The sequence below is a fragment of the Buteo buteo genome, chromosome 20, assembly GCF_964188355.1.
Source record: "Buteo buteo chromosome 20, bButBut1.hap1.1, whole genome shotgun sequence".
NCBI lineage: Eukaryota > Metazoa > Chordata > Aves > Accipitriformes > Accipitridae > Buteo > Buteo buteo.
This window is the reverse complement of record NC_134190.1, coordinates 5842886-5861592: the sequence shown is the minus strand read 5'-3', so window position 1 is coordinate 5861592 and position 18707 is coordinate 5842886. Positions and strand designations below refer to the sequence as shown.

The window sequence follows — 18707 nt, the reverse complement described above, 5'->3', positions numbered from 1 at the left end:
AGCTACTTGTACAATTTGTGCTTTTCCAGAAAATGCTGCCAAGAGTAATACTTTATAAGATGTTTGCTGGTTGTGCCACAATGCACGGCCTTCCACCAGATTTGGGGCCATCAGGGAATGAGACCTGGTGAAAAACTGCATATACATCAGCAGAAGAGTGCATTTTGGTTGGAAATCAATGTGCATTACTAAAAGACCGCATGTGGAAAGCAGAGAAAATAAGGGTGGCAGTAATGCAAGGGCTACGGTGCAGTCAATGTTCCTCTTCCCCCCCTGCAACTGAAGGATTAAGAAAACAGAAGTGGGGAGGTGGAAGAAGAAAGATGGATAAAACAACCATGGAAATAGTGTGGATGGAGAGAATAGAAATCTAGGATTGGTGAAAAAGTCAGAAATGGAGGGAGAGGAGGAACAGTCTGTAGGAAAGAAGTTAGGAGGAAATTGTAAGTGTTACAACAGCTGCTCCAGAGCACACAGTGCAGAAGGGCAGAAGAAGGTGAAAGGAATGGTAAAGAAGAAGGACCATAAGGAGGCATTTCACATACCTGGTGTTACACTATGTTACGTATTAGCATTTCACCTCAGAAACCTAAAATGAAAAAACAGCAGCAAAGTACTTCACAGCAGAACGTAGCAAGGCAACGTTTGAGAGCATCATCCATCACGTGCAGCGATGGAAGAGCTGGGGGCAGTTTCTCTGGGGCAGGAGGATAAAAAAAGGTTGATCCTGGGTGGGGAGTTATAAAACGTTTTGAAGAAGACAACTTGGAGGCTGATGGCCTTGGGTAGGAGGGAATAGTTTGAATGAGCCTCAAAACTAGGGGAGATGGGCAGGGGGGAAAGGAGCTGGAAGAAGGACAAGTTGGGTTGCTAGCCCGAAATCAGCACGAACTGAAGGGAAATAGGAAGGGACGGAGGTGAGCAGGGGCTGTAGGAGGTGTCGACAGGACACCGAAGGCGAAACAGCGTGCCCTTCCCATCCTGTTTTTCCTTCTGCTAAAAACCCCTGTACATCCCAGGATCACGCTCTGGTTTCTGACTTTGAAAACCAGCACAGACACACACAAAGGGCGGCAGAGCCGTGTCCTGTGTGTCCCCCCCCGACGTGAGGGTCCCTTTCCGGGCAGATCACCCCTTTTCCCACTGCCTTTCCCAAAACGCGGGGCCGTCCACGCTGGGTGGGCACCAAAAAGTCAGGACCCCCGGATTTTTTTTGGGGGGGCCGCTCTCCCCTCGCCTTTGTTCGGCGCCGGGGAGGGGACCCTCGGCGGGGCCCAGCCGGGTTCTCCCCCCACCCGCGTCCCGGCCCGTGGGGTGGGGGGGGCGAGGGGGTGGGAAGGAGGAGGAGGAGGGTTGAGGCGGAAGGTGTCTCTCCAGCCTCCCCTTCCCTCCCTCCCTTCCAAGGTGAGTCGCAGCTCAGCTCCGCGCTTCTTTTGTCTCGGGGCGAGAGACAAAAAGGGGGGGGGGGAGGCAAAAGGGGAGACCCCCCCCTCCTCCTCCTCGCCAAACTTTCGGGGGGGACCCCGGGGGGGGACGGGGGACACGGGTGCGGGGGCAGCCGCCGTTTCCACCCGGGGCCGCGCCGTGGTTCCCTGTGGGGGGGGGTGGCCGGAGGGCAGGTGAAGGGGCCGTGGGTGCCCCCCCCCCCCATGGTCCTCTTTCCCTTTTGGTTTCTTTGGGACCGATGCGGTCGGCCCCATCTTTGCGCTTTACGCAACAGGTAGGGATGGCAGGAGCTGGACGCAGCGGGGGTGGCAGGGAGCTTTTTTTTTTGGGGGGGGGGGCTTTTTTGTTGTTGTTACGGTCTCTGGAAAAGTGCGAAGGGGAGGAGAAGCAACAGTCTTCCCAAATTCCCCTTCAGTTGTTTATTTATGTACTTCCCGTGTCCATGCAAAAAGGGTTCGTTTCGCAACTCCGGAGGTTTTTCTTTTTTTTTTTCCCTTCTTTTTTTTTCTCTCCTTTTCTTTCTTTTAAACTTATTTTTCTTTACGTCCTGCGTTTGCCCGTTTCGTTCCGGGAGATCAAACTAACCGAAACCAGCTACCCAGAGCCTTGTCCTCACTGACAGTCGGGGGAATCCAAACAAAGAGGTGCATCTACCGGAAATAATGATTTGAGAGATGTTTCTCTCCCTTTCCACCCCCCCCCCCTTGCCTTGAATTAATTCCCCCCCCCCCCCTTTTTTTTTTTTTTTTTTTTTTTTTTTTTTCCCTGGGACGTTCCGTTCGAGGGAAGTTTTGCTCCGGAGCCGGGGTCCAGAAGGGATGGAGCAGACGGAAAGTTGCGGTGGGAGGAGGCGGAGGGGGGGGGGGGGGGTTGTGCGGGACCCCGGCTGCGCCCGGGCCGCGGGGGGAGCGGGGGAGCGGGGGACCTGCCGCCGCTGCCGGTTCTTTGTCTGCTCGGGCAAGTTGAACAAAAGGAAAAAAACTCGGATGAACTCTCCATCTCTCCTCTCCCGGGGTTAGCTCATCTTCGGCAACTTTATCCGGAGAGATTTATACAACTTTCTCCGAGCTCTCCGGCCGCTTAAAAGCGAACGGCCCCCGCTGGATGGAGGCTGGGGAGGAAATTCGGGTTTCGCAGTTTTAAAGAAAGGAGAAGGTACGTTTGGATTTGGGGTTTATTGTTCTTTCTCGGCTCCCTGCTCCCCCCCCCCCCCCCCCCCCCGCGCTCTGGGCTGGGAGCGGGCCGGGCCAGCTTTTTCTTTGTACTTTTGGGAGCACATGCAGGTATTTTTTGGGGAGGGTGAGGCAGTCATTCCGCCCTCGGTACGGTAATGCAGGCTTGGGGGGGGGCACTACTGGGTGTGGGGGGGGTGTCTTGCCTCCTCCTTGTGCCTGCTTTGTGTTTTGTTTGAGCGGTTTAATTTATTTCTTTGGTGGGGGGGGACACGAAGTGGGCTCGGAGAGCTCGCTGGGTCGGGCTGTGTTTTTAAAGAGTTGGGACAGAGGAAAGCTGAAGACGGGGGAAAAACTTTTTGGGACTCTAGGGAGTCCTGGGGGCCCTGGCTAAGGGGGGGGGGGGGGGGGCTGTGGGGCTGGGCAAGGGCCCAGCAAGGGCAGAGTGGGGGGGACACACACCACCGAGGGTGACACTTTGCTGCTGCGGGACCATCCCAGGGGAGCAAGGTGCGCAGAAGTGCCCGAGGGACAATTTTAGGAGGCGAAGGACCAGAGGGAGGACTTTGTTCTTCCAAATGCGTCGATCGTAGCGGAGGGGGCGAGCGGGAAGGGTCAGTCCAGGCTGGCCCTGCCTCGGCTGGTCTTCGCCCGCGCAGCGCAGTCCGCTTCGTCCCTTTGAGAAAGCCAGAGTCGCCTTGGGTTTTGTTCCATTCTTTCTGGTAGTCGCGCTTTCTAGAGCAAGCACTGCAACTTCAGAAAACTTACTCGTGTGCTTTTTGTACTTTTCTTAATTATCTTGCCTAATTTAGTGTCTTGTTATTTCCCCTTCCATTTTCCTACGCTATGTAACAACCACCGCTTTTCCTCTTTTTTCGTCCCAGTCCACTACTTTACCTTTCCCATGTTATTTTCTTCTCCTAATCTGCCAATTGTCCCTCTCCCTCCTTAGAGCTATCCGTTTCAGAATTTCTGAACTCTCTACTTTTCCACTTTGTATTGTCACTCATTCCCCTTCTTCCTGGTCCCTTTCCACCTATTATTCTACCTATATGCTTGCTTGCAATCCCCATGAAAAGCTTCTTTCACTAGGATCTTTCTTTTTATGCATGCATAGACACACTCAGGTTTCTCCTGATGTGAAGCAAACAAAAACTTCTTCTCGTTCCCTCTTCTAAAATTATTCTTCTGTGGGCCTGCCCTACATGCACGTTGCTCAGGTATGCAGACAGAGCTTCTAGTGAAAATTCTCGTGTGTCCACCAATATTCACCTTCTCCTTTCTTCTAGTCTTAATCTCTGTGCATATGTATCTTCCAGCCTCTAAAAGCTGCTCCTAGTTCCTCTCCCTTGTCCTTGGTGTGGAAGTTCGTTCTTTCCCCTTTCCCCCACTCCAGCTTGGCAGACCCGACGCTGTTCTTCACGTCATTATTCCCTCCTGTGCAGAGTACTCAAACTTTTCTCTCCATTCCTCATATTCCCCTTCCCAAACTAAGCAAAAATTTGCTGTTGGTACTTCTGAAGGAATGGCACAGCAGGACTCCCGGTGTAGACAGGCACGGGTTTGGCTGCTTTGGCTTGCTCCTTGCTGGCCCAAGAGTCAACGCTGGTGCTCGTTGGCCAAGCCCCGGCTGCAGTAGCACATCTGCTGGTGGAGGTGCCGTGGGGGGACACTGAGCTGTGGCTAAGGTGGGAGAAAACATCACCATTAAGTGCTCTCCTCTGCCATCCTGCTGTGTTTCCTTCAAAAGGGTTGATGAGTTTTATTTTTGCTACTTGGGGCTTTTTTATTGACGTACTCTTTTCATGAGTTTTGAAATACCTGCCGGGGCAGTTGAAGAGCCTTCATATTACCTTCTTTTCCTGTCACTTTGGTGCTTTCTGTAATGTAAGACTGTACAACATGTAGAGAAATATGAAAGCCTTTTTCGTAACGCATTGAAAGTACAAGGGTGACAGCATCCTGCTGTTACACTCCAGCCTGGTGATGTTTTTAAAGTGAAATGCCGTCACCAGGCTTTGGGTTTAGGATGTGTCTAAAACTGTGAAGAAATATGGGTTTGAAATTATTGAGAAGAATGTAAGTTTATATTTATATGTTAGTCCCTGAGTGGTGCGGCAGTGTCACTGTGCTGAACTAACACTTCTTCCTCTTATTTGAACAGGTCAAAACGTGCTCGTCGGGAAGATGGGATGGTTGCCAAAATGCCGGTCTGTGATGGGTGCCATATTGCATTATTCTTTGAGTGGTGGAATACAGCTTGGGATTCTTCAAGGGTGGTTAATGTGGTACAAACTGTACCGTACAGCTGCTGAAGGTCTTAACCGTTTGGATTCATATATAACTTAATGGCCTCCTGGAAGAAGTGGAAGAGCCTCTTGACGAAACTTGAGGATATTGTGGAAGATGCTGCTGAGACCCGTTTGGATTATGTCAGCATCTGACATCAAGGTCCTGCAGCTGGTGAAAGGTATGCTTCTCCCCCGTTGCAAAAATACGGTGTCTCATACATCAAAATACTAAGCACATCGTCTTTGTTTTAAACAAACTTGCTTTGTAACCTTTTATTGTTTTTGTCTTTGCCTTGCTGCTGACGCCTACCAATAGTTTTGAATGGTGTAATCTGACAGAAATGCCTTACTAATGGTTTGGCAATGTTTATATCTTAAATGTAGAAGGAAAAACTGAACTTGAAAATATTTTTCTTTTCAGAGTTAACTGATATTTTCAAGGTAATGACTTCATTGGGTCTAGGAGTGCTTACCAGCTCTAGAAAATCAGACTAGTTAACTTTACAAAAAATAAGTTAAAAACAATTTAAAGAAAGCATTTTCCACAATTACGATCTTCCAAATAGCCAACTTTGTTTAAAGACGTGTTACTATTTTGAGTTGAGCTCAAGAAAACAACCCTCTATTTTTTAACCTCTCTTCTTCCACATAGCAACAAAGATCTTATGGATGGCTTGTATCAGGGAGAGAGCAAATAGAAGTATTTCACTTAAAAATTCAAGGGATTCTTTTGTTTCACATGTTTTTAAAGTTTTGATTTAAGGCTTCTTGTGGAGCGTGTTTGCATCCTGAATGTCAAAGTACTGTGAAAGTCTATTGAATGCAGATGATGTTCAGTTTTCTTGTTACTGTGTGAGATAACCGATGTACAAAAATGAAATGAGAACTAGTGGAGAGAACAAGCTGTTCAAGAGTTATTAATGAATAACAAATTATTCTTGAATCGAGATTAAGTGTTAATCCAATGGTGGGGAAATCATTGAGCTCCTTAGTGAACTATGAAAATTGCAAAGCACATTTTACAACTATTTAAAATCTGATCCTTTTATAACTGTTTTGTGCACTTCTTATTTGTAGCTGAAAATGAATGACATGAAAATAGTTGGTTTTGCTGCATATTTCAGCTCATCTGATTGGTTCCAGCCTATACCATATGTAGGGCAGGCAAGTATTCATAATCTTAAGAAAAGTGCTGAGCTGGCTGCCCTACTTTAGAGCAAAGTAGAAATCTGAAAGAATAATCGCTTGTTATCCTTTCCAGTTGTAAACAGAGATACAAGAAGCAATACGGTCCTAATTTCCTGGCTCTTACTCTTTTTTTAATAAAGAACTACTCTTAGTTTTCTTGATTATTGAGGATAAGCTTTTTGTTACGTACTGAACGCAATTAATGTACGTTTAATTTCCATTGTTAGTATTGTTCTGCACTTATACTTTTTTGAACTTTGCATGACTTAAGTTAGCTATATGAAAGTCTTTATTTTGAAGTCTCAGAAAAGGAAAGTCTTAGGCTGTTTGTGGAAAGAGGAAAAAAAGAATAATAAATGGATTGTGCTGGATAAAAATATTTAGAGCTGCTATCTAGTGTCATCTTGGAAAAGAAGCCCAGTCATTACGTTTCTGCGTTTAAAGGAAACCAAAACTGCAATCCTTTTTCCTTTCTGTGCAGATTTTCTTCTTGTTCGGTTTCTTCTCAGGCACTTGCCACTCTTTAGGAAAACTAAACTGGGCAGAAAAGTCACACTTCATTTATTTGCCTGAAAGCCATTCATTTTCATCAACACTGAAAACTGAAGTGAATTTTTACTTAATGTAAATAGAAGCAACTCCTTATCTTGTCTTAATCTGAGAGTTTGTGTCATCATTGCCGTAGGAGTCAGGATATATTACGTAAATTATAGATATATATTTGTGTCTGTTTATACCTGGAACATTTCAACCCTTACTAACTTGGTGACAAAACCGTTAAGCTTTAAAGAGGGGGGAACGCGATTCATCTGTCTTCCAATTTATTTGGACTATTTCCAATAAAATGCAAAAAAGCATTCTCATGTTTGGAGATCAGATCTGCAGCGAGAGGAGAAGTCGGGCCAGCTAGGAAAAGTTTAGCGCAGCAGTTCCCAGCTGGTGGGCGTGCTGCGCCGTCGGAGGCGAGACCCTCGCGGGGTTCGCACGGAGACGGGCAAAACGCTTTTTTTCGGGCCCTGGCTGGGATGTCCCCGTACCTTTCTCCTGCCAGCAATCCCAGCAAAAAGGGGCAGGAACAGCAGGGGACGGAGGGAGGTTGTGGGGAAGGAGCAGCACTTGGGCACTGGGAGGGGTGATGGGGAACACCTGCCTTAACTGGGGCTGGAAGCAGCCCTGGTGCTTTCCGTGGGGGCTGGCTGGGAGGAATTTGGGAGCTGCTGCTCGAGAGGGAGGTTTCAGGTACGTGAGCCCTGACGCTGTGGCTCTAAAGCGTGCGAAAATGGTTGTTCCTGTGGTTTGGCTCTGGTTACGGTTGGGGCTATGGCTTGCTTTGCTTGTGACTGTCCTGGAAGGTGGTAGAAGTCCTCGTGGGTGTCCTGGGCAGTACGGGCTTGGGGGTGAGCTCTGAGCCCCCCCTCGCAAGCCTACCCTGGGGTGTGGGGTTGTTCAGCTGGCAGAACTTACGCCTAAACCAAATCCAGGCAGTCTGAGCAGCGGTTCCTCCTTTGAACTGTGCTCGCGGTGAAGAAGGTCTTCTAGCCAGCGTATTTTGTCGCATGAGAAAGCGTCTTGCTCCGCGTAACTGAGGTGAGAGTAACCCTGGGCTGGGCACGTCTCAGGGCAACGGAGCACAAGTGCAGAAGGGATTTAACAGGCTGCAAGAAGTGCTTTTACAGCAAGTTGGGGGTAAGTGAATTGTGGTGTTGGAGCGGTACGTTGTGAGGAACGGGCAGAGGAGAAAAGGGCAGGTTTGGCAACTTGTGGATTTTGAGGTAGCAGAGGGAAGGAGTGGTATATGGAGTAACTTCCTATCAACAAACTTCTAGGAAGCCAGAAAGGAAAATGCCATAAGGACTTTATTTCTTTTGTTGTTCCTTCCCTTTAGTCAAAGTGTTTTTTTTGGGGGAGGCATGAATTCCAGAATTCCCAAGTGAGGTAGATATTTCTGTAGACCTGCGTGTGCCCCGCCGGTTCCTGATACCAAGTGGAGCCGTGGTGCTCTCCTGAGGGTCTGCTGCCGTTCACCCCTCCGGTGGGACGCCCCGCTCCTGGCCGTGCAGGACAAAGGAGCTCTCTTCCGAGGCTTTACCAGAGCATCCTCCTTTGGGATGCAGAAATACAGTTTGGCTCTTGAGTAGAATTTTGGGAGAAAGCTTTTGGAAATACGATTGTTAATCCCTGAAAGGGCTCCCAAACAGTCCAAAGAGTATTGTGCAATTATGAGGAGTTTGGCGTGGAAAGTAGTGACTTTGCGCTCCTCGCTGGGAAGGTGAGGTAGAAGCTGTAGGACAGGGCATATTTCCAGAATGGAGCTGGCTTTGTAGCTTTGGTTCCATAGAAAATGGTATTGATACATGTCTGTGGGGGGTTTTTTTTGTTTGTTTTGGTTTTTTTTCCACTTTATTTTGCTCAATGCTGGTTGAATCTCATGTGCTTAATCATATAGCTTCATATAGTAGAAATCATAATAGCAAATAAGACATTGTCTTTTTTTTTTTATTTCTCTGCTTTCACTTATTTGTCACCTTATCAGGTAACTTGAGGTACAATACTCTCACAGAATCAGTATAAGCATTGGAGTGTGGTTTGTTTCTTTTTGGCTTGTGTGAGCAAATTTTGTGAGAGAGGTAAAAGCAAGTTGACCAAGGCTGGAAGGAAAGGAGCTGCCGCTTGAAATCTGGGAGTGGTGGTGGTGGGGCTTACACCCTCCCCATTCTATTACAGTTATGATTGAGAAATACTTGCATGAAAACTTATAATGAAAAGGAAGCTTCCAACATGTGAGCTGCTTTCTGTAGAATGCTATCAGTTATGTCAGGACAGAGGCATATGGTGTCTGGAACAGTGTTCTTTCTCTTGATTGGATTTATTTTATGTAGCAAGAAGCTTTCCAGCTCACTAATGAATTCAATTTTGAATTTTATTTTTCTTACTTGCATTGTCATAACATGAATTTTATCACAAACTATTTGTGAAGCCTGACGTAGGATGCTATTGTGCTCAATACCTTGACCTTTCCTTGATTAAAATGCATAGACGTATTTGGGTTTGGTAGGGGGAAATGGATAAGTTGGGGGGATTAGGAATATTTTAACACAAAATTAATTGTGTTCTTTGTGTGAGGACAGGGGCAGTACTTCCCCTGAAAGGTTATTAGACTGCTGCAAGTGTGGATTCTGTATTTGTATCTATGAATATTGTAGATTAGTAAGAACATAGTGCTTTTAGTTCTGTACAAAGAAGAAAAAAAGAGAAAAATGCTGGTACCTAATCGGAATGGGCATGCTCCTGCTAAAGCATTTTGTACATGAAATGAGTTGCCTTAAGTCCTGCACGGGGAGATGAGTGTGGTGTTGCTCTGGATGTCGGCATTACTTCTTCGGAGATAAGAGAGCAGTGAATTAGAACCACGAATGTTTGCATGGGATTCCTCGCAGGCAGGGTGGGCGTGCAGGGGGAAGGCATGGGGTTGTCGTAAAGCCTAGTAAGTGGGCAACGGGAGCGGGTATTCTGGGCTGATAAGGATGGAGTCTGGCGTGATTGTGAGCTGTGATGATGGGTGAGGAAAGGAAGTGGTGAGCTGTCTTGAAAATGAGGGCTAGTTGCTAGTGATTGATGCGATAGGGAAAGGAGAGGTGGATTTTGTGGGAACGGATGAGCAGCTGTTTGTCATAATTTATGTGTCTGGAGGCCTGTGCCATCAGAGCATTTCTAATGGGAAAATGCAGTGAAATCTTTAAATGGCCCTAGCGTAGGTTATAAATATCTCGGGGATCGGCAGTATTGGCTTCTCTTTGGTATATGACAATATTGTTTCTGTTTAATGCTGTACAAGGAAACAGTTAACTTTAGCTTTGCATGTTTTGAATTAAACTTGCTGCCAACATAACTGCAGCCTTCAGTGGAGGATACAAGTTAGCTGCTTCTGTTTGGCTTTGCAGTACTGCAAGGCAAAAATTCATTTAGGTAAGTGGTTCAGGAATTGCATATGTTGTTTTGAGATTATCTCGGAGGTGAGACTTTGTGTGGCTGCTTGTTTAAGTTATCTTTCAGAATTTGCAAATGGGGTTTTTGGTTGGTATCAATGTTGCTCTGTGCATATGTTCTGAAAATAATAAAGGTTGTGATGGCTCCAGAATACCTAAGAAGGTACCCTAGATTACGTAGCAAACACTGAGGTGTATCTAAGCAACTCGCTGCTTTTGTGCACGTTGGTGTAGTGCCACACAGGGCGTTAATTTAGACCTGTAAGCTACTTTAACTGTGTAATGGTGCTACTGGACTTGATCTGTTAATTGTTGCTGCTGAGCTTGCGTACGATGTGGCTTCAGCTCTGCTGGTGCTGGAGCTCGCCTGGGCTGGTGGGGCTCAGTTGTGCTTCGTAGAGAGGCTGTTTTTAAAGGCTTTAGGATTCAAGTGTTGGAAATTGTGAGGGTGTTGGAAGAGACGCTCTTCCCCTTACAGAAGGTGCGTAGCCTTGGTAAAAACCAGAAGATAAGGTGGATGATGAAAGGTGTGCTATCTCTGGGGCTTAAGTTTGCCATATTCAGAGTTTTATGATGCAATATAGGCTGTAGCTGTATTCATTTGAGCTCCTGGACTGGACCTGTGGAGCATGTTTAGGCATGGGTCCCTGCTGGAAAACAGACATGGTTTTGGTTCACAACTTCATGTTTTTGGTGCCTTGCTTTTTTTGCTTATTGAAATTCATTGCACTTGCAAAAGAATGAATGAAAGAAACATAATTCTAAACCCAGGAGCTTGTTCTTCATCATGTAGGTATCCTTCAGCTTCAGGATTTGTATACAGTATTTTTTATAGTCTTAAATCTATGCACTATGTAGCTTTATCTGTTTAAAGCTTTCCTTCTGTGTATGGTTAAAATCTGTGTCCTAGATCATGGCTTGGTTTATCAGATTTGGATTAACTGCGATTTCTTCCTTTCAAATAGCTTCTTTTCCCATGGTATCAACACCTGGTACTTGCATATTCATCACCCATCTTCAGGAGACTTTGATGTATGAGCATTTCTAGCCTAATTTAGTTGACTATTTCAATGCGTTGTGAAAAACTTTGTTTAAATTGAGAGAAAAGTTGAGCGATTATTGCTTTTAGAGCATAAATGGGAGCACAGCTTGCAAAAACAAATTAGCCGTCCCTGTAAAAAATCTATATTGTCAACTTAGTTACTCTCCATACATCAGCTATGGGAGTTAGCTAGAGAGGGTTTGATGTATATCTCCTGTGGGAATTCCAGCACTTGGGCAGTGGAGGAAGGGGGCTATTAACCTGGTATATGTTCATGACAGCAGTTCATCTAGTAATAGGACTGAAAAGGAAGTTTTAAAGGCACAATAAGACAAAGTTGCTCCCTCTCCCCAAAGAAATGAACAATTTGCTTAATGTCTGTTGAGATTGGTTTTGGACCATAGGATGCCTCTAGATGTGAGATTAATTAGGTGCTAGTTTATTTTAAATCTTTTCTTTAAACTCATACCTTCCTTGTATGCATTTTAGTGCATAGTAGCTTAAAACTAATACCTGAAATGTTTTCATCAGCCAATTTGAGTCACCCAGTGCACTTTTTTCCTGTTTAGCCACCAACATTTGAGCTGCTGTGTCTAAATCCAGTCATCCAGGTCAATTTTCAGCAGAGTGAAATAATAGTTGCTATTGACTTCAGTCATGATATGGACCACTGGGTTTTTTGGGAAAGCGAGTCAGACACCAGAGCCTCTGTGTGTGTGTGTGTATACAGGTACATTACATGCTTATGTTTTAGACACAAATATATACATACAGACATGTACACATGCACACGATACAGTCCAAAACCAAAGGTGTGGTACCTGAGGCAGCTTCATGAAGGGGACAAGTGGTTTTTCTCGTTTGAAACAGTGTCTAGTGCATTCCCAAACCTTGCTTCTCTTGCCTTATGTCGGTGGTCTTCTATGCTGTGTTCCCTTTTTGTTTTGTTTTTTAGCTACTCAAAATGAAAGACACTCCCTGTTCCAATTTACCAGTTTGTTTCTTAAAATACATCCTGCATGTAAATTGTGATCGGTCAAAAAATGTATAATTGAAAAGTGTCTATTGAATTAGTAGTGACCAGGCATATACTGAAAGAATTCACTGTAATCGGTTGTAAAACACTTTACCTCAATCTCGGGCATACTGCTCACTCCTCTTCCCCCCAAAAAGACACCACTGAAAAGCAGCAGGGCATATCTGAAGTGGAGCTACGACAAGCGCTAAAAAAAATATGATTTTTTTCAACTGGTAATCGACCTGGCTTACCTTTTTAATGTGTGTGTGTATATTGTATATATGTATGTACACACCCATGTTTGTTGGTTTGATGGAATTCATTGCTTTAATTTATGCACAGTGTAATAGTTGTAATACTTTTTTTTTTATATCTGGTTTTAACATCATCAGTAAGAATTGTTGTGAGTACCACTAAAACTATGTGTGGAATGTTACTTGTTGTGGACTTCATGCAGGGTAGATGTATTAATGGCTCTCTTTTGAGACAAGTGAAAGGATGTTTGCAAAGGAAGACCAGAACCATTTCCAGATTGATTTCTTTGCATTTGCAAATGCAAAGAAATCAATCAACTGCTTTGACCTTGGGTTGTGTGTTGCAGTTGAAATAGTTTTTGCCCTGAACGCTGTTGCAAAAGGCAGTAAGTTAAGATATGATGGATCAGAGCAAGAGTAGGACAGAAAAGAGGCAGAATAAGAATTCTTGTGTGTTTGAGATTTGTCACCCAGGGTTACGTATCTTGAGCCTTTTCTTAAAGTCTCGGTGCAGTCCTGTGACGCATAGTTGGGCTGTCCAATATCTGTGTAGGAGAGCATATTCTAGACATTGAAAAATGTCTACAGCATTATTAAAAATAAGCATTTGCAGACACACTATAGTCTGGTAGATAGTTTCTGAACATGAAGGGCAGGGGAGCTCTCTGGTTTGTTGCTCTGCTAGATCAGAAATGGTGTATCCGAGTGATTGTTGCTAAATTAAAGCAGTGTGTATTCTAGGCTTTTCATTGCTTAGTGTGACTAGTGCTGTGCAAACACCCCAGGAATTGCCAGGAGCCATTTTGCATGAAACATTTTCCCTTGTTTTCTACCGTAGGCAGTGGTTTATGGCCACGTATTTGTGTAAGAGGAGTAGAGTGTCTTTATTCTTATTTTTTTTTTATTTCGAATGCTTCTAGGCTGAAGAGAGCTATGAAGTAGTTGTTCTTTCAGGCCAGTGCCTGGATTAACTTCTTGGCAAAAACTTGTTATGGATCGTATACTGCCATCACCACAAACCACTGTAAGTGAAAGAGGGTATCTCTAGTTCTGCTTAGGTAAGATCAGTTTCATCTACAAAAAAACAAAAAGAGAATCTCTCTGGAGAGGCAGGGGTTGAATGTGGTATAATAACCACTTGCTAGAAAGATATGTGGTAGTAGTTAGCTTTTGAGGGAGATGCAGCCGCTTAGCCTGTCTCTATAAAGAGAACCAGGGTGCCCTCATTGGAAGAATATTGGTGTTATCTGTTGGACAACAAATGTTGTTGTATGTATTCTTAATGAATTTTGACTTAATCTACCTCTTGTCTTGGTGTTCAAAGATGAGAAACGCAGAGTCTGAGGAAGATTGCCATGAACAGTTGATGCCTGCATTTGGGTGTAGGGCAATACCTGCTGTATAACAGAGCTGGCAAAATCTATGGGCATTACTGGCTGTCTTATTTTTGTTTTTCCAAGTGGGAAGGGGAACAAACAATTCATTAAGCCTAATAGAATATTTAATTTTTCTTACAATTTTTGTATGGTTCTTGTCCTGTCTTGATTCTCTAATTCTTGGATTTAGAGTTGCTATGCTAGCTGCACATAGCTTATTAATTATGCTGAAATTGTAATAAGTAGAAATTGTATTTGAAAAAGTTCAGCATAAGAATTCTGAATAGGTTAATATTAATTTTAAAATGAAATCTCATACTTCAAGGGTCAGAGTCTTTTGTCTGAGGAGAATTATCAGTATAGAAGCTCTCTGTATCTTTAACTGAAATGGTCTCTAATTTATGCTTGATTCTTCTGCTAGGTTAATGTTAATTAGTTTAACATATCACTCCTAAAAAATGTCATAGTTGAGTCATTGTGTAGGTAACAAATCTTGCGCTGGCTAGCAATGAAGAAATATTACCTCTATTAAAATCCACACTTAAACCGTGGGAGTCAGTAAGGACTCATGACATTTTGCAGTCATCCAGCTTAATGCATTTTAATGCCTTCAGTGGTGTGAGGTTTTTTCTTGGGGGGCTGTGTGGGGGATAAGCAAGTGAGGCAGAGCTTTCAGATTATGCAGTGCAGTAGATAGTGTAACCCGTGCCAAGGGAGAAACCTGGTAGAAATGCTGGCTCAGGAGGAGGTTAGGGCTGGGTACTGTAACACTGATTTAACCTTAAAAAAAAAAATATAGATAGATATCTGTCTGGTGTTGGTTTACCTAAAGAAAGCATACATAAGCAGTAGTAAAAAAAGTTCAAATCTGCTTAGATTCAGAACCCAAGTAATTTGTTATTAACACTACAGCTAAACATTTACAAATATGCGTGCTTCTAATTAGCTTAGTAGTTTTGTCCATCTCTGCCCTGAGAGAAGCATTAGAACTGGGCCTGTACTGGAAGGCAAATTTCAGTCATAACTGTGGAGTGGTTAGTGTGACTCCTTAATCCTTTTTTTTTTTTTTTTTTTTTTCCCCCAAAATAATCCCCCAGCCTCCCAGAGGAGGTGATGGTGAGGTGCTGCCAAAACAGCTGTGAGCCTGTGCTGATTCCTGGCGTCCTGTTCTGCTGTTACGGGAATTCCAGGGTATGGGACTGGCAAGGCAAGTTAGTCTGATCAAACCTTTAACCAAAAGATGCTGCCCACATTTATTTATTTATTTAAACCATCAACATCTGAATGGTAACAAGCGATTAAATTGGTGTTTGAGAGTGCTGCTGCTTTCTCTGCCTGAGGAAGCCCGAGTGAGTGGAAGGTCTTGAGTCAGTGGAGTTTCACTTGAACAGCACAGCAGGCATGGTCAAGAGACAAGGACTTTGCATCAGAAATGTTAATTTGAAAATGTTTAAACCTCCTCTGTTGCTAAAGGCCGTAAGCACTTCCATGGCACAGGAGCAAGGCAGTCCCTCCAGTATGTGGCAGAGAATGTCTGAACCTCTGGAGGGCACCTACTAGTGCATCTCAGACATCATAAACTAACCAAACAGATGTATTTGCTTGCAAAGTGTGTGTTTGTTTCCCTGGGAAGCAGAAAACCATAGCTTTGTGGCCAGGTAAATGTGATGAGGTTGATCTGGAAAAAGAAGGGTTACCACGTTGTAATAAAATGCAAGCAAGCAGCCAACGTGTTCTATCATCTCACAGTCTGAACGTTGGAAGAAAGTAGGTTACCTCTCTAATCTTTGTAAGTATCCTGCTAAATTCAGTGTTTCGGATCAGAGAAATGGCTGCTTTGCAGCAGGTGGAGCTGGCAGAAGAACAGGAGAGTTCTTCTGCTTCCTTTCCAATTGTGGGAGCATTTAAGCTCCTTTGGACTATTTTTACTTCTGTCTCCCAGTAAAAAGCGGAGCTGGTGATTATTTGTTGTGGTATGACGATTCAGTGAAGTTTTGTTCATAAAAATGTACCTTTCTTGGACATCCTGCCTTACTGCTCATAGCGCTGGTGTATTTTTTGAGTGTCTCGGTGTAGTTAGGTGTGATATAAGACAACTCTCCCTTTGAAGTGGTTACAATCTTCCATGTGTCACACTGACCTGATAATGAGATACAAACACAATAGTGGGTAACTATGAACATTAGGTTTTCCTTTAACTGAAGGAGACCTCTTTCTATGAACAGGGTGCTCTTAAGGTGCCATTCTCCTGAGATGGTTTTACTTTTAGCTCCCTTAGCCATTTGCTCATTCATTTGCAATTATAAATTCTGGTTACCACAAGAGTTGAAAAATTGTAGCAAATGAGTGACTTCTTTCTGAATTTGCTTCTCACCTCGGATTTGCATTAAGCTTTCAGACTTCCTTTAATTTTAAGCATGAAAGCTGAATATATTACAGTAATTTTATTAACATCAAAAGGCTTCAAATTGTTCACGTGTAGCTCTTAAAATTTATAAAGCAGCAGTTTAAGACTTTGAAATTCTTAACAGATGCTCAGCTATGTTCTCAGTATTTGAGCTTAAAGCAGAAAGAATTTAACTCAATTATAGTAATGTAAACCTTTCCCCTTTGCTTTGCATAATTAAATATTTTAATTTACATAGCACAGAAGTTTAACATTCCAAACAGGGTAGATAAGCAGAAGAAAAAGGCATACAAAGATGCATCTTTGATGCATGCAGAGTAGTAATGCACTTGCTGGTAATCTTACTGCACTTATTATTAACAACTTTAACTAGAAATCCGTATGCAAATTCCTGTGAATATGGATTGTATTTAATGTGTGATTATTTTATTTTTTTTTTAATTGGGTCCATCTCCTGAAATAGTAAAGTACATTAGAACTGGGGCAGGAATACAGTAACCTTGATATCTTCTTTTACTCCTTGTTTTAACATATTAATTAGTGGAACAGGTCTGGGGAAAATTAATGTTTCCCTTTACTTGTTTGGCCAACTTATGTGGATGCAGGTGATGGCTTGAGTGTGCCTGTGTGGAAATCTGTGATCCTGTATGTCTCTGACTTACAACTGTTGTTGGAAAAACTATACTAGAGGAGGTTATTACGATCACCTTGAGTAATGCTGTGTATCAGATTCACCAGCCTGCTGTCGGAGTATTATCTCTGTGGTATAATGTGAAGCACCAGGTGTTTTGAGGGCTACAGAATAGACCCCAATTCTGCAAATAAACAGCTGCACTTCTTTAAACTACTGCTGTTTGTCATGTCCATATCAGCAAAATGTATCGGGCTGAAGTGAATCTTTGCTATGTTTCTGAAGAAATTTAGTGTGACTTTTGTTGGCTAGTTTAATGTCACACTTGAATCTTCTTGGAAGTGGGAGGATCAGTGATGTTCTCCTGTAATAAAATGGAACACTTCTGATTCTTATGTTTCTGAGTTCTTAAATTATGTAATACATCACAGATTACACCAAACATGTGATTAAATATAAGTGTGTAAAATAAGAGAAAAAAGCTTTTTTTTTTTTTTTGTAGTGCCTTTTTGTTTGCTTACCTGGTGAGGTTTGAGGGTATATGTCTTGGTTTGCTTGACTGTCATACATTGAAGCAGATTGGAGGTATTTTTTCTTTACATTTATTACATGCTTCAAATCTCAAATTCTTAGTGCCAGTATGTAGAATACATACAAAAATGCTATGCATTGGAATTAAGAGAGGATGGATTTTTAGACAAAACTAAGATTACTAGCACTATTTTCAGCATATGGATTTTATGGCATATATCAAAATACAAAATAAAGTGGAAATCCAAGCAAAAAGGAGAGCAACTGTATGCATTTATATGCGTATGCATGTGTTGCGGAAAGGAGGAACTTAAAGGAAGTCAGTGTGTTTATCTTTCACCTTTTATTCACATTTCCTGCAGGCATCCTTAATTGGTAAGCTTTGGGAAATTGTTTCAGTGGCACTTACCTTTCTGGGGTTTTCTGTCAATTGTCTGGGTTTCTTCCATTTGCACATAGATTTTTCTAGTGCACTATAGAAAGTTTTGTCATCTTTTTTAGCTTTTTTGATGGGAGTGAAGATAAGAGAGCAGGATGTAGGTGGAAAAGAATGAGAATTTAATTTCCAGTGTAGCAAAATTTCATGTCCTAAAGCTTCTTCTGATAGACAACCTTTTAATATAATGAGAGTGGCTGTTTGCTAAATACAATCCAAGAGTGTAGGTTACTTAAAGAACAATTGAAGTTACAAGGTTCTCATTAACTTTGATGTTCATATAATCCCAGAAGCCTGTAACAATGCCGCTACTCTTGTTTTCTTTTCTCTTGCCTCTAACATTGGTCATTGGGGAGCGCTTACATGTTCTCAAGAAGTCTTTGGGACCTCTGAGCACCTTAAAGATAACTTCTATTGGTAGAAATGCAACTGGAGACGGTGTGGTGTTCTCTTAGTTTTCATTATTGTTCTTTTTGCTTTAGCTGTTAGGTATTTTGCCAGTTCTCTGTTGCATTCTTGCTTTATTACACTTGCTTCACATATCTGAAGGGTCATGAGAAGTTTGCGTTATGAAGTAGCTACTTAGCTCAGGAAATTGTAGTATTCTCTAGATTTTTGAGATGTTTTGATGCTTAGGAGATAAATGGTGGTTTTTTGGTTCATAGCAAGTTAAGTGTAGCGAATGTATTGGAGAAGTGTCAGTATTGTAGTTAGATAAGTTACTTTTGTATATGAGGAGTAAACATGGTTCTGTGGGTTTGGTTTCCTAACTGGATGTCTTAGGCGTGTTTCCCTCCAGTTGGTTTTCTGTGTTATCATATTCTCTCTGGCTCTGTTTCTGTTCATTTACAACTGGATTTTACTATACTGAGGCCTCTGAGGTGAGATAGGGGATTGTTTCAGCATAGAGTTAGGCATTTATCTAACTC

The 18707-nt window shown here is 43.0% G+C and overlaps 1 long non-coding RNA gene across 1 annotated transcript in view; it reads left to right on the top strand.

The window, feature by feature from the left end:
- Nucleotides 1–2345: 2345 nt before the first annotated feature.
- Nucleotides 2346–18707, top strand: part of LOC142042374 (uncharacterized) — a 269885-nt gene continuing 253523 nt past the window's right edge. The window contains exons 1-2 of the long non-coding RNA XR_012653734.1: nucleotides 2346–2601; nucleotides 4783–5088. This is a non-coding gene — a long non-coding RNA (uncharacterized LOC142042374). The remainder of the gene's footprint in view (nucleotides 2602–4782; nucleotides 5089–18707) is intronic.